The sequence below is a fragment of the Ambystoma mexicanum genome, chromosome 5p, assembly GCF_040938575.1.
Source record: "Ambystoma mexicanum isolate Mex_15411 chromosome 5p, UKY_AmexF1_1, whole genome shotgun sequence".
Lineage (NCBI taxonomy): Eukaryota > Metazoa > Chordata > Amphibia > Caudata > Ambystomatidae > Ambystoma > Ambystoma mexicanum.
This window is the reverse complement of record NC_090930.1, coordinates 516550854-516562578: the sequence shown is the minus strand read 5'-3', so window position 1 is coordinate 516562578 and position 11725 is coordinate 516550854.

Here is an 11725-nt window from a genome sequence, read left to right as displayed (position 1 = left end):
ATGTTCAGTGACCAACGTGTCGATGATGCAGTGGTGTTCTTTATGAACATTACATACTGGATAAGGATCGAGAAGAGAGAAATCCCACAGCGAATGGTGATAACGAGGCAACGACCCGCATTTTTCCAGGAAGACCTCGAAAAAGTGCCAAGTGTCCTATGGACCACGGGCCCCTATGACGTAGGTTTATTGAAGGGAAGGTTAAAATAAAGCTTAAGCCAGGAACAATTTTACCCCAAGCAAAACAGTACCCCATGTCCCGAGAAGCTGATGAAGGTATATTCCAAACTATTTCAGCACTGATGAATCAGGGGATCCTCGTGCCACCTGAGTCATCATGCAATACCGTGGTGTATCCGATTAAAACATGTAAAGGGGGATCGTGGTCATTTATTCAGGATTTGCAACCTCTTAACCAGATTGTAGAGGTAGATTTTCCTTTAGTTCCTAATCCTGAGACAATATTGTGCAGCATTCCAGTCGAAGCTCTGTATTTAACGGTGATCGATTTGAAAAATGAATTTTTCACAATCCCGTTGCGTAAGGACTCACAAGACCTGACTTCCTTTACGTATTGACAAAAAAGACTAAACATACCCGTTTTCCTCAAGTGTACTGTGAGTGTCCATCGATCTTTAACAGGGTCCTACAGATGGATTTAGGTGATATTGATTTTAAGAGTGTGGTAATGAAATATATAGATGAAAAATTGATTTGCAGAAAGAACAGAGGATGAGTGTAGGCAATATTCCATTCAACTAATTACTATTTTAGCAGACAAGAGATATAAAGTGGACAAGGAGAAATGACAGAATTGCTAGGAAAAGGTGTTGTACATAAGGCAGTTGATTTCACATGAAGGGAAGAAAGTGGCACCTGAAAGGGCTGAGGCAATTATGAAGACACCAAAACCAAAAACAGTGGGACAGATGCAGCAGTTTCTGGGCTTGTGCAATTACTGCAGATCCTGGGTGTTTGATTACAGAACATATACAAAGCCCCTTTTGCAAGCGTTAAAGAAAGCACAAGTTGGTAAGGAAAAAATAGAATGGACTGAAGAAATGGAGGAAGGATTTGAGGAGTTGAAAAGAGCAATTTGTACAGCTCCAGTTTTAGGGATTCCCAACTATGGTGAGGAATTTTATTTATTTTCACACATGAACGGGGCAGTCAGAACAGTAGTGCTTGCTTACACAAAGGACAACATTAGAGTACAAATCTTTGGCATATTACAGCGGGATTTTAGACACTTTCCTTGCACACAATCTTTGGCAGCTACCGCATTTACATTTGAGAAGTCCACAAGTATTGTCATGGGCTGTTCTATGACTCTTTACGTAAGGCATGCCTTATTTGCCATTTAGAGAAACCCAAGGGCATGTTAACGTCCGAAAGAGGTTCAGTTTATGAATCAATGATCTCCAATCCAGCAATTAAAATCGTAAGATGTAAAATAGTGAACCCAGGCAGGATTTGTAACTGAACCTGTAGAAGAAGATGATCATGTGCATGACTGTGCAAATTATGTTGAATTTTATGATGACATAGCCCGTGTGAAGGAGACTGCTTTGGCCGGAGAGGAGATTCTTTGTATTGACGGTTCTTGGAAAATTGACCAGACTAGTGGGGAGAGGCATTCAGGATCCACAGTAGTAAGACACAATTAAATGGTGAATTTGAGGAGTGGCGAGTGCAAGACTACGTCGCACTTTTCAGCGCAAGCAGCAGAGTTAGTAGCGCTTATTGTCGCGCTCGAGAAACATGAAGGACCGGACTTGATGGTGTAAAGTGACTCTGCCTACGTGATGTCAACTGTACACGCAGGGCTGTCACATTGGAAAAGGATGGGATATCTGTGCATGGACAGATCTCCAATACAACATGCATCCTTATTGGACAGGATCATCAAGGCACTACAACTCCCAGTGGCCATAGCGGTCGTAAAATGTGCAGCCCATACTAAATGAACAGACTTTATCTCTCGCGGAAAGGAAGCGGCAGACATAGAAACCAAAAGGGTTGCATATTCTTTATATATTTAGAGCTTTTAATACTGAAGATATTAAAGAAAATGTAACTAGAACCATGTTAGTACAAGAAGGGTTTAATCTGCTGTCTATTACCCAATTAATAGAGATTCAGGGAAGAGCACTGCAGGAAGAGCAAGAGCTATGGAAATGAAGGGGTGTTTTTTTTATCCCCCATGGAAGCTTTATGGTGACAGGAAAGCACTGGCAAGCCAGGGATGCCAGCAGCATTATTGAAAGTCACACTTGAACAACTGCATTACCCCACGCATTTAACCAGAGAAAATCTTGCTGCCACTATTGCAGAAGACTGGTTAATTCCTAATTTACTGGAACACGTTGCACAGTACATGGTGAATTGCATTGTGTGTCAAAGGTTTATTGCTGGGCATACACAAAGAACAATTATATGAGTAATACCTCTAACAAATGGTCAGTTTAAGCATTTACACATTGACTATGTCGACATGCTGCAGACATGTAATGGTTACAGATATCTGTTAGTGGTGGTGTGTCCCTTCTCTAGGTGGATCGAAGCTGGTCCGTGTGCACACCCTGATGCCACTTGCGCAGCAAAGTTTTTAGTGTGCAAAGTCTTCCCAAAGTGGGGTGTGTGTGAAGTACTAAGATCTGATAAAGGGACATATTTTGTCAAATAAATGTTCAAACAAAAAGGGCTTCTATTAAGTATAAAGCACAGGTTTTCTTCTGCATATCAACCACAAGCAAACAGGATATGTGAGAGACTCAACCGCCTCCTCAAACAGAGGATTGCCAAGATTAAATTGACTTAAAAAAGGCATTCTATATTGCCTACCGCTAGCCTTATATATCCGGTTTTGACCATCACCTCACCCTGCACAAGTTAGTGACAGGGCGTTACATGAGAACACCTCTTACATCTCCATCTAGGGTGAGGAGTGATTCCCAGAGTATAGCAATGTAATGCACGATTATTTGACATGTATGACTACCAGTATTTCTTTCATTTCAGATCAAGTCAAGAATCGAGGAGAGGTCTAGGAACACGGAAGAGGACAATCCATCAACCAATCCAAGTGAACTATTGCCACCACCAAAGTTATATGTTGGGGACCTGATCCTAATAAAGAGCTTCACTAGAAGGTGGCACAAACCTAGGTTCAATAGCCCCTTTGTTGTTGAGGAAGTCTCCCCTTCTGCAGTTGAACTATCGCTAAGACAAGCTTGGCTGCATCTAGGTGACATGAAGGTTTATAAAGGTGAGACCCTCCCTAAAATGGTTGCTGACCTAGAAGCAAGACAAGAAGAAGGATGTCCATGTGTGCAGACTTGATCGATGGCCAGGAAGAAGGAGGATAATGCAGTAAGTGATTAGCACATATTTCTTTTGGACTGGAATTCAATGGACACTCTTTATATATATTAGCAGGAAGTGCAAAGAATTCCAGAGGCTGAAATAAACTTTTAGAAATGTATTGAAGAAATGAATAACGCATCAGTATTATGCCTAAAACGTCAGTTCTTGATTAGAAATTGGAAGAGACATCAATATCCAGATTCATTTCGTGGGGGATAGCTATTTCACTTAATACATAACATGATACCTGTTGGCACTAAGACAAACAGTCTTGAGGTTGCTTTTTTTGTGTTCATACTTCAATCCTACTCTGCCCGTGTTAGGAGAGACGTTAATATTCACACCTTTATACATGATCCCAAGAATGGTCTAGTGATAAGGAGACTATTGACAGTGCTCATTGAGCAAATTGTACAGTTACAGATGCAAAATTGAGTACTTACAGTGAAAATGATTCAAGAAGAGGGCAATGTGATTATAGAGAGACCACTAGCCCAGAAAGCATTGGGATGGCACAGCAATAGATCTCCAGACTTTTATGCATAATATACATATGGATGTGTATTCTTTTTATCTTTCTGTATCTTACATATCTAGTTTCCTACTGAGCAAATTGAAAAAAGATTGTCTATGATTCTTCCCAGTGCAGGTACAAATGATGATAATTTTGTTAATCTCTATGACCATTTAAACGACATAAGAGAGGTGCAGAAGAAGATAATCAGGGGCTAAATACTTAGCTTGATAATGCAATTCACCTGGGGAATAATATGTGGTATCAGCACATGTAAAAGGTGAGGGAAAGAGCATCTGATGAGAATTGCTATGTCTGCTCTCTCATCCCTTATGCCATGAATACTGTCAAAAAATTCATTTCAAAAGAGATGCCAGCGCAAGATGCAAAATGCCTTAGTTGTCTAGCAGCATGTACTACTAGAGGACAGTTCCAAGGGAGCTGGGCGACATTGCGATGGAGATCAAGAGAATCATTTCCATACCAGGATGATTGTATCAAAACAACAGAAATGGAGAAGGAACCTGGATGGACAGACAGGATGCTCATGTATCCTGCTGCAGGCCAGGACAAGGTGATCATTGAAAAATGAAGAGACTGAACTGTTCTGACGTGACAGAGAAGACTGGTATGTCTGAATGCTGGGAACGGTCACAGCTGCTGATCTATGGACGAGTACACACCAGTAAAGGATGGGAAGATGGAATGATGTCATGGTGCAGCTCATCTACTAACAAAATAAGCAGTACAAGGAGTGCAGAAAATGAACAATGAGTGTTTTAAGTCATGGTCTAAATACTCTAAACTACTGACATGTGTGGAGGAAGAAGCTGGGCCAGTATCCGTAGTCCCATTAATTAATGCGACTATGTGCTTTCAAAGAAAGGGAAAGAATTAAGTCAGACATAATAAGTGGTGTAAAAACACCACGGACGTTCCAGGAATGAGGAAAAGGAGGGCTCTCCTAATTTATTTATTTATTTGCATTTATATAGCACACACACAGCCCTGGGAGGGAGGTGCTCTAGGTGCTGTTATGTGATGTCTTAGTTACAATACATACAATATATACAATACATAGATAGGTGGCTAGGTTAAATTAGCCCATACCAGAGTTTAGATATGAAGGAATGGTTACACATGTGATAGTGCAGCAAGAGTTACATGTTGAGCTGCACATCATGCTTCCCTGTCAATAGGATACAGATGTTTGACTCAGGACACACAAAGCTCAATGTCAGTAGGATACATTTGTTTGACATTAGACGTATAACGGTAGCTGGATGAGGGCCTTAGAGGTGGTGTGTGTGACGTTTTAAGCAAACAGTCTGGTTTTGATTGCTTTGCGGAAGGCGAGATGAGAGGGTTCAGCTCTGAGGGTACGTGGCAGGGAATTCCAGTGCCTGGAGGCAATGGAGGAGAAGCTTGCACCCCACCTCTGGCACGGTTAACTCTGGGAGCAGCCAGTAGATTGGCGTATAGTGTTCTTGTGGGTGTGGAGGAATGAGGAATGATGACTCTGTGAGAGAGGTAGGGGGTGGTGTGTGATGGATGCATTTGTGCGTTAGGGCAAGCATTTTGAAGAGGATGTGCTGGCGGACAGGCAGCCAGTGTACTTACTGTCTAGCTGCTGAGATGTGTTCTCTTTTGGGGATGCCCAGAACAGCGCAAAGGGTGTTATTTTGAATCATTTGGAATGTGCCCACATTTTTTACTGAGGTTCCCGTGAATAGGACATTACAATAGTCCAACCATGAGTCTATAAGGACTCTTGCAATTGATAGGTAATTTGTGGTGGAGAGGAACAGCGTGGTGTCGTTGAGGAGTTTGGATTAGTAGGCTGCCGAGGCATAGATTGCGCTAACTTGTCTAAACATAGTTAGGTTGGCATCTAAGTAGACTCCCAGTGTTTTAACTGATTGGGAGACAGGGACGATGGTGTAGTCTATGGTGAAGGATAGCTACTTGTCATCAAGTGTGATGCGCAAGTCAGTTGCGGCTAACAGTAGTAATTCAGTCTTATCCCCGTTCAGGCAAAGGCAGTTTTCAGCCATCCATGTGTGGATGATGGCATAGATGGAGTTAAGGGTTTCGGAGTAAGCCTCTTGGTTACCGGACAAAGGAATGAGGACTTGAGTATCGTCAGCATTGTTGGTGTACATGATGCTGAGCGAGTCAATTATGTTGAATAGAGAAATGGTGAATATGTTATAAAGCATGGGGGACAGGCAAGATCCCTGTTGGACTCTGAATCAGATGGTGTCAGGGGTTGCGGCTGCTTGGTCTGTGAAGTCACACATAGCTCTTCCTTGAAGGAAGGAGGCGATCCATGTGATTGTGTTAGGTGAAAAGAAGGCTGAAGCAGAGAGGTGTTGACAGAGTAGTTTATGATCCACCAGGTCAAATGCTGCTGTGAGGTAAGGAGGAGGAGTAGGGTAGGTTTGCCTGTGTCTCTGATATCATCAATTTGGTTTTTAAGGTCCATTAGGGCTGTCTCGGTTCTGTGACCAGAACAGAATCTGGATTGTCAGGCGCCCAGGATATTGTTTGACACTAGGAATTGCTGGACTTGCAGGCAGGCTGCCTTGTCCAGAATTTTAACTAGGAAGGGCACAGTGGTTATGGGCCTGTAGTTATTGGGATTGGATGGGCCAAGTGAAGGCTTTTTTAAAAGTGGGCAAACCCATGCTTCTTTTGTATTCATTGGATAGTTTGTTAAATTCAAGTTTGTCTGAGGCAAGTTGGTTGGTTTGCCACTTCAATAAGGTCTGCATGCTTTTTAGCGCACAGGGATGAAGGTTCAGGCGTGAACCATAAGTTGGAGTGTTTGGTGCATTTGGCTTTGTGGATCGTTATAAGGGCGATGGTATCAATTGCTTCAGAAAGAATGGTGTTGAGGGAGAAGGCAAGAGCATTAGTGTCTTTGGAAAAAGGGGCCGATAGTGCTGGGACCCTGAGATAAGGGGCTAGCCTTTCTTTATTGAGGAGGCCTGCGCTTCTAGTGGAGGAAGAGGGGAGAGGCATGGCTGCTGGTTTTTGTAACTTCAGTGGGGAGAGGGTGAAAAGGATGAGGTGTTGTCCATCCATGGGAGGGAAGAGTTGGCTGTGACAACTGGTGGGCAGTTGTGGTGGGCTGTCCAGTCGATGGTACAGCCTTTGCTATGGGTTGGATTAGTTATGGATTGTGAGAAACCTAGTGTTTCTCGCACCTTCCCTAGTGCTTTGACTGGGGCATCATTAGGATTGTGTAGTCCTGGGTTAATATTATCTGCTAGAATGATCCTGGAAGAGGTTTTGAGGTCGTCTGATAGGAGGTGTGTGATTGTGGAGTGGAAGTCTGCTAGAGGACCAGAGGGGCGGTAGACAATGTGCAGTATGATTTTGCAGTTGTGTGAGGTTGTGATTTTGATGGATATGAGATCACAGTTGCTTGTGATTGAATGGGCAGTCTTTCTAATGGTGATGGAGTCTTTAGCTGTGAGGGCTACCCCGCCTCCTTTGGAGAGAGGGCAGTCTTGATGGAAGATGGTGTTCCCCATGGGGAGAGCAAGAGCAAGATCTGAAAGACCCCCCTCATGGCTTGTTACTTAGCAAATAGGTGGAGTAATTGCAGGTCATTGAGGATCCCCTTAATGACCTGCAAAGTGTTTGGCCATGTGCTTGCCATGTTTGATAATGGGCTGATCTGCAGTCCCTCCTTTCACCACACACACAGCTGATGGCACTTTATTTGAAGGCAGAGGCAGAGGGAGGGGACAGCTGTGTGTATGATGAGAAGAGAATCTGCAGCTCAGCCCTGTCAGAACTGTTTATTTTCACGAGTGACTGAATAGCCTCAGGCGAGCTACCAGCCGATCGCGATAGACTTGTTGGAGTCCATGGATGTAGAGCGAAAATGAAGCGTGTCTAGAACAGAACCTTGGGGATGACAAATTGCATAGGTTGTGAAGGGGTGATGTGCCCTGTCCAGGAAACAGAATAGGTTCTCTTAGAGAGAAAAGAGTAAAACCAACGGAGAACAGGACCAGATAGACTGACAGAAGCAAATGTAGAGAGAAGAGTAAGGAGTTTAACAAAATATAAAGGCAGCAGATAGAGAATAAAAATTGAAGAAAATTTGGCAAGAAGATCAGAAGAGATTGAGTTTGAGATGTGAAGAAGAGTGTTTTACATGGAATGAGAGGGATGGGAGCCAGACTGCAAGGGAAGAAGCAATAAGTTCTGATTCAGAAAGAAAGACACTGTCACGCTCTAGCAATTTAGAAAGAAAAGGAGGAAGAGAGAGGGGATGGGATGCTTGCTTGAAAGAAGAATGAAAGCAAGAGATGGTGTTAGACAGGTGTAGAAAAGAAGTAGGATAGGGAAGTTGAGGATATATACTAAAAATTAAGGGCCTGATTCACAGAAGTGTTTTATACTGGCACAATCTAATCAGGCCCTAAGAATGAGAGAGGAGAGTGTAAGTAGGTAGGATGGAGAGAAGAGGGCAGGAAGACAATTTGCCATTTGTTCAATAAGAGGTAAAAGGGGAGCACACACAAGTGGCTTTAGAGGCGGAATAATTTACAAAGTCAGAAGAGATGAGAGGAGAAGATAGAGAGAGGTCAGGGGGGTGAGAAGAAGATTATTGAGGAGTTGGACTAGGCTGTGTGGATGGGATGCGAGAGAGACACTGAGATCAGAGAAGTAGTGTTTTCAGACAAAAGTAGGGAAGAGTCACAGGAAGTCTAAAGAGAGAATGCAATAGCTAGATCAGCATTTGAATGAGTGGAATGTTTTAATACAACCATGTTTATTAAGTATCATCCATTACATGTTCATATTCTAGATAAAGCTACGTAGCGCATGCCATTACTTGAATACTTTTGATTCAAAATCTACTAATGCCACATCTAAACTTAAACCTTGAGATTTATGTATTGTCAGTGCTCCAGATAGGATTTTGAGGTGGAGTATTTTACTTCCTATTTAAACTCTGGAGTAAATGCAATTTCAAGAGAGTAGAAATTACTTTTCTCCTTCTCAGGAGAGGTAAGGTATGTGACATCCAGCTGACCAGTGCAAAACGTTAAGTGCATGAAAAGGATTCTCATGCATCAGAGGTCCACATTGCGATCCACCAAATGGAACAGATGAGCATTAGCACACTAAGCTTCCCTTGCCTGGAAAGAATTTCATGGTCCAATGTTGGCTCGACAGCTTATTTTACAGCCTTCATAAGTAGATAAATTATTGACTGAGGCAATAATAATCACAATGCTTAGAAGATGAAGGAATCCTGCATGAGCCACTACATAATGTTAAATAACTATCTGGATTACCTCTACGTGGACATGTCTTACTTAGTTTCTGTTTCAGCTACAAATGTAACAACTTAATTAGTTTGTTTTGTAACAGCACTTACACTGGCGGGAGTGTCCAGATTTGAATGTTAGAATTGTAGTCTTAGACATCTGAAAGATGCTGTGAGCCCTGTGATTGTTATGTCAATCACTCCATTTTGAGAAGTGGCCACTGACCCATTATAATATAATTTACCACACTCGCTCCAAGTTAAGGTTAGTGGATGTTTAAACTAGACATTCCATACTCATAGGTGCCTCCATAATGTTTTGAGGCACACGTATGTTACACCATTTTTATAATTAGAGTGTTCAATACAAACGAGATGTAAAATGAATGTAGAGGCAACCAAAACATGATTAAACTTGAAAATAAGTAGAACACATAAGCAGCAGAGCAGAGTTGTGTATCAAAGATGTCTGGCTTCAAACACTACATTATATTTGTAGAAAACCTTCTCCTTCACAATCATATGAATTGACACACCACATAAATGCATCTTTCTGATAAATTCACACAATGTAGGAACTTCGAAAAATATTTTTGTGCAATGCAAACATGCATTCACTTAAATAAGCAGAATATATGAGTCACAAAGGCTACTTACCAATGCTATCTAAGTATTCTTGATGATAGGACCCTAACATGCTTGAAATGAATATGCATGCATAATGCTCCTCTCTGTGACATCTAAAGACACAAAACACAGCAGAAGTTGAACAAAATAAACAATTCATTATCTCACTGTGTTCTGTCTCTTTCTGAAATTCTAGATGAACACAGCTCAGAGAGCAAATGTATGGTTTTCGGAATGCCTTTCTATTGCATGAAATATTTTCAATGCAAATACAAACTAAGATGTTCTGGTTTCTGTGAAATGACCTTCACATTTGCATTGCGCTATGCTCTCAACTAGTGTGCAAATGATATGCACAGAAAGATAAAAGGTGTCATATTTACAATATATGAATGCCTAAAAAGGCTTGGTTACAACCCGTATCTGGTGGTCTGTGTATTGACATGCCTTATACAGTTGTTATTTGAAATTGTTGCTTGTAACATAACTTTATTTTACAATTTTAAAAATGGACAGTTACTCCATTTATTTGTTGAACTTCTTCAATGTTATAAAACTTTATTAGGGAATGTTTAATAAATTAGAGTCTAGCATGTTTTTCAAAGCCAACCATGCAACCCATTCCTCCATTAACTAAGACGTCTTAGAAATTTACATTTATTTTTCAAATTACTCTTGCTTTTCTACAAAAGTGTCAGCTACTATCAATACATTCAGTTTTAACCACTATATGTTGCAAGTCTCATCTTTTGTTTGCATTGTCTTGCATTGTTTTACCTAATCAATACTACTGCACGGTGTCTACTGCTTTAACTGAAATTATGTTTTTAATTTCAATAGAAATCATTGTCTAAGTACCTTTCTCACAGACAGTTAAAGTGGACATGAGTCATACCATTTTCCCCCTTTCTTTAATAGGAAACTATACAATCCTTCTGTTTTTACAACATCTCCATATAATAATTCAATTAGTCTTTATTATTGTATTGTAATTGGGGTTTGTGGTGAATTCACCAATTAGAGTGTCATGACCTACATTGGGGTATTCTAAATCTTCACCTTGTTTCTTATTTTCAATCAATTCAAATTGTTCAAAATAAGCACAAGTATTTACATTACATATGCTTCATAATGTTTTACACCGTCCTTTGGTATGATTGTTTTAAATACAAGCCTCTATCAACTGGTCTTAATTGTAGCATATGGACAAATATAATGATATGTTTAACACCACAAATGCCAATTATTTTGTATTTATTGTATTTTTTATTGTGACAGCCAGTCACTTCACGACAGGGGCTGTGTTATATAGCTATTCCCGTCACAGTAAGCTAGACAGTGTTCTTTTCTAGAATGTTGTTTTTCAAGGTTAGGAATTATGAGAGCAATAGAATGGTGATGGGTGAGTTCAGTTGCAACTGGAAGCTGAAGAGACAGGATGGACTTCAGCTGTTTGTATTTAACTTAATAAAAGGGAACTTCAATCCAGATCAAGAATCGGTAACAAGCTTGCTGATCCTCTGTGTGGTTGCAGTGTAGTGCAGAGGTACAACATGAACCTGAAGGCAACTTTTTTTTGTAATTGTAATTGGTTATTTATAATGTGCTTAATGCCCAGAGGTTTCTAAGCACAGACCCGGGGATCGAACCTGGGTTGCTCTGCATCGTCTTGCCTCCAAGGCGAGAGCATTGCCCCTGAGGTATCCTCCCAAGAACTTTCATGGATGGTCTTGTTACCAGCTACCGCGGCCCAGGCGATGCATGTTGGGCAGTTATTCTTTGCTTGCTCTTTGATATGGGAGGCCTCACACGTTTGGAACGAGGGTGATAGGCACGAAGAGGAGTTTGCGCTTGAGAGCCGAGGGGGATTGCGTAGTGACACAACCTCAAAGTCACGGAAAGGCAATGACTGCAGTTTATTCATG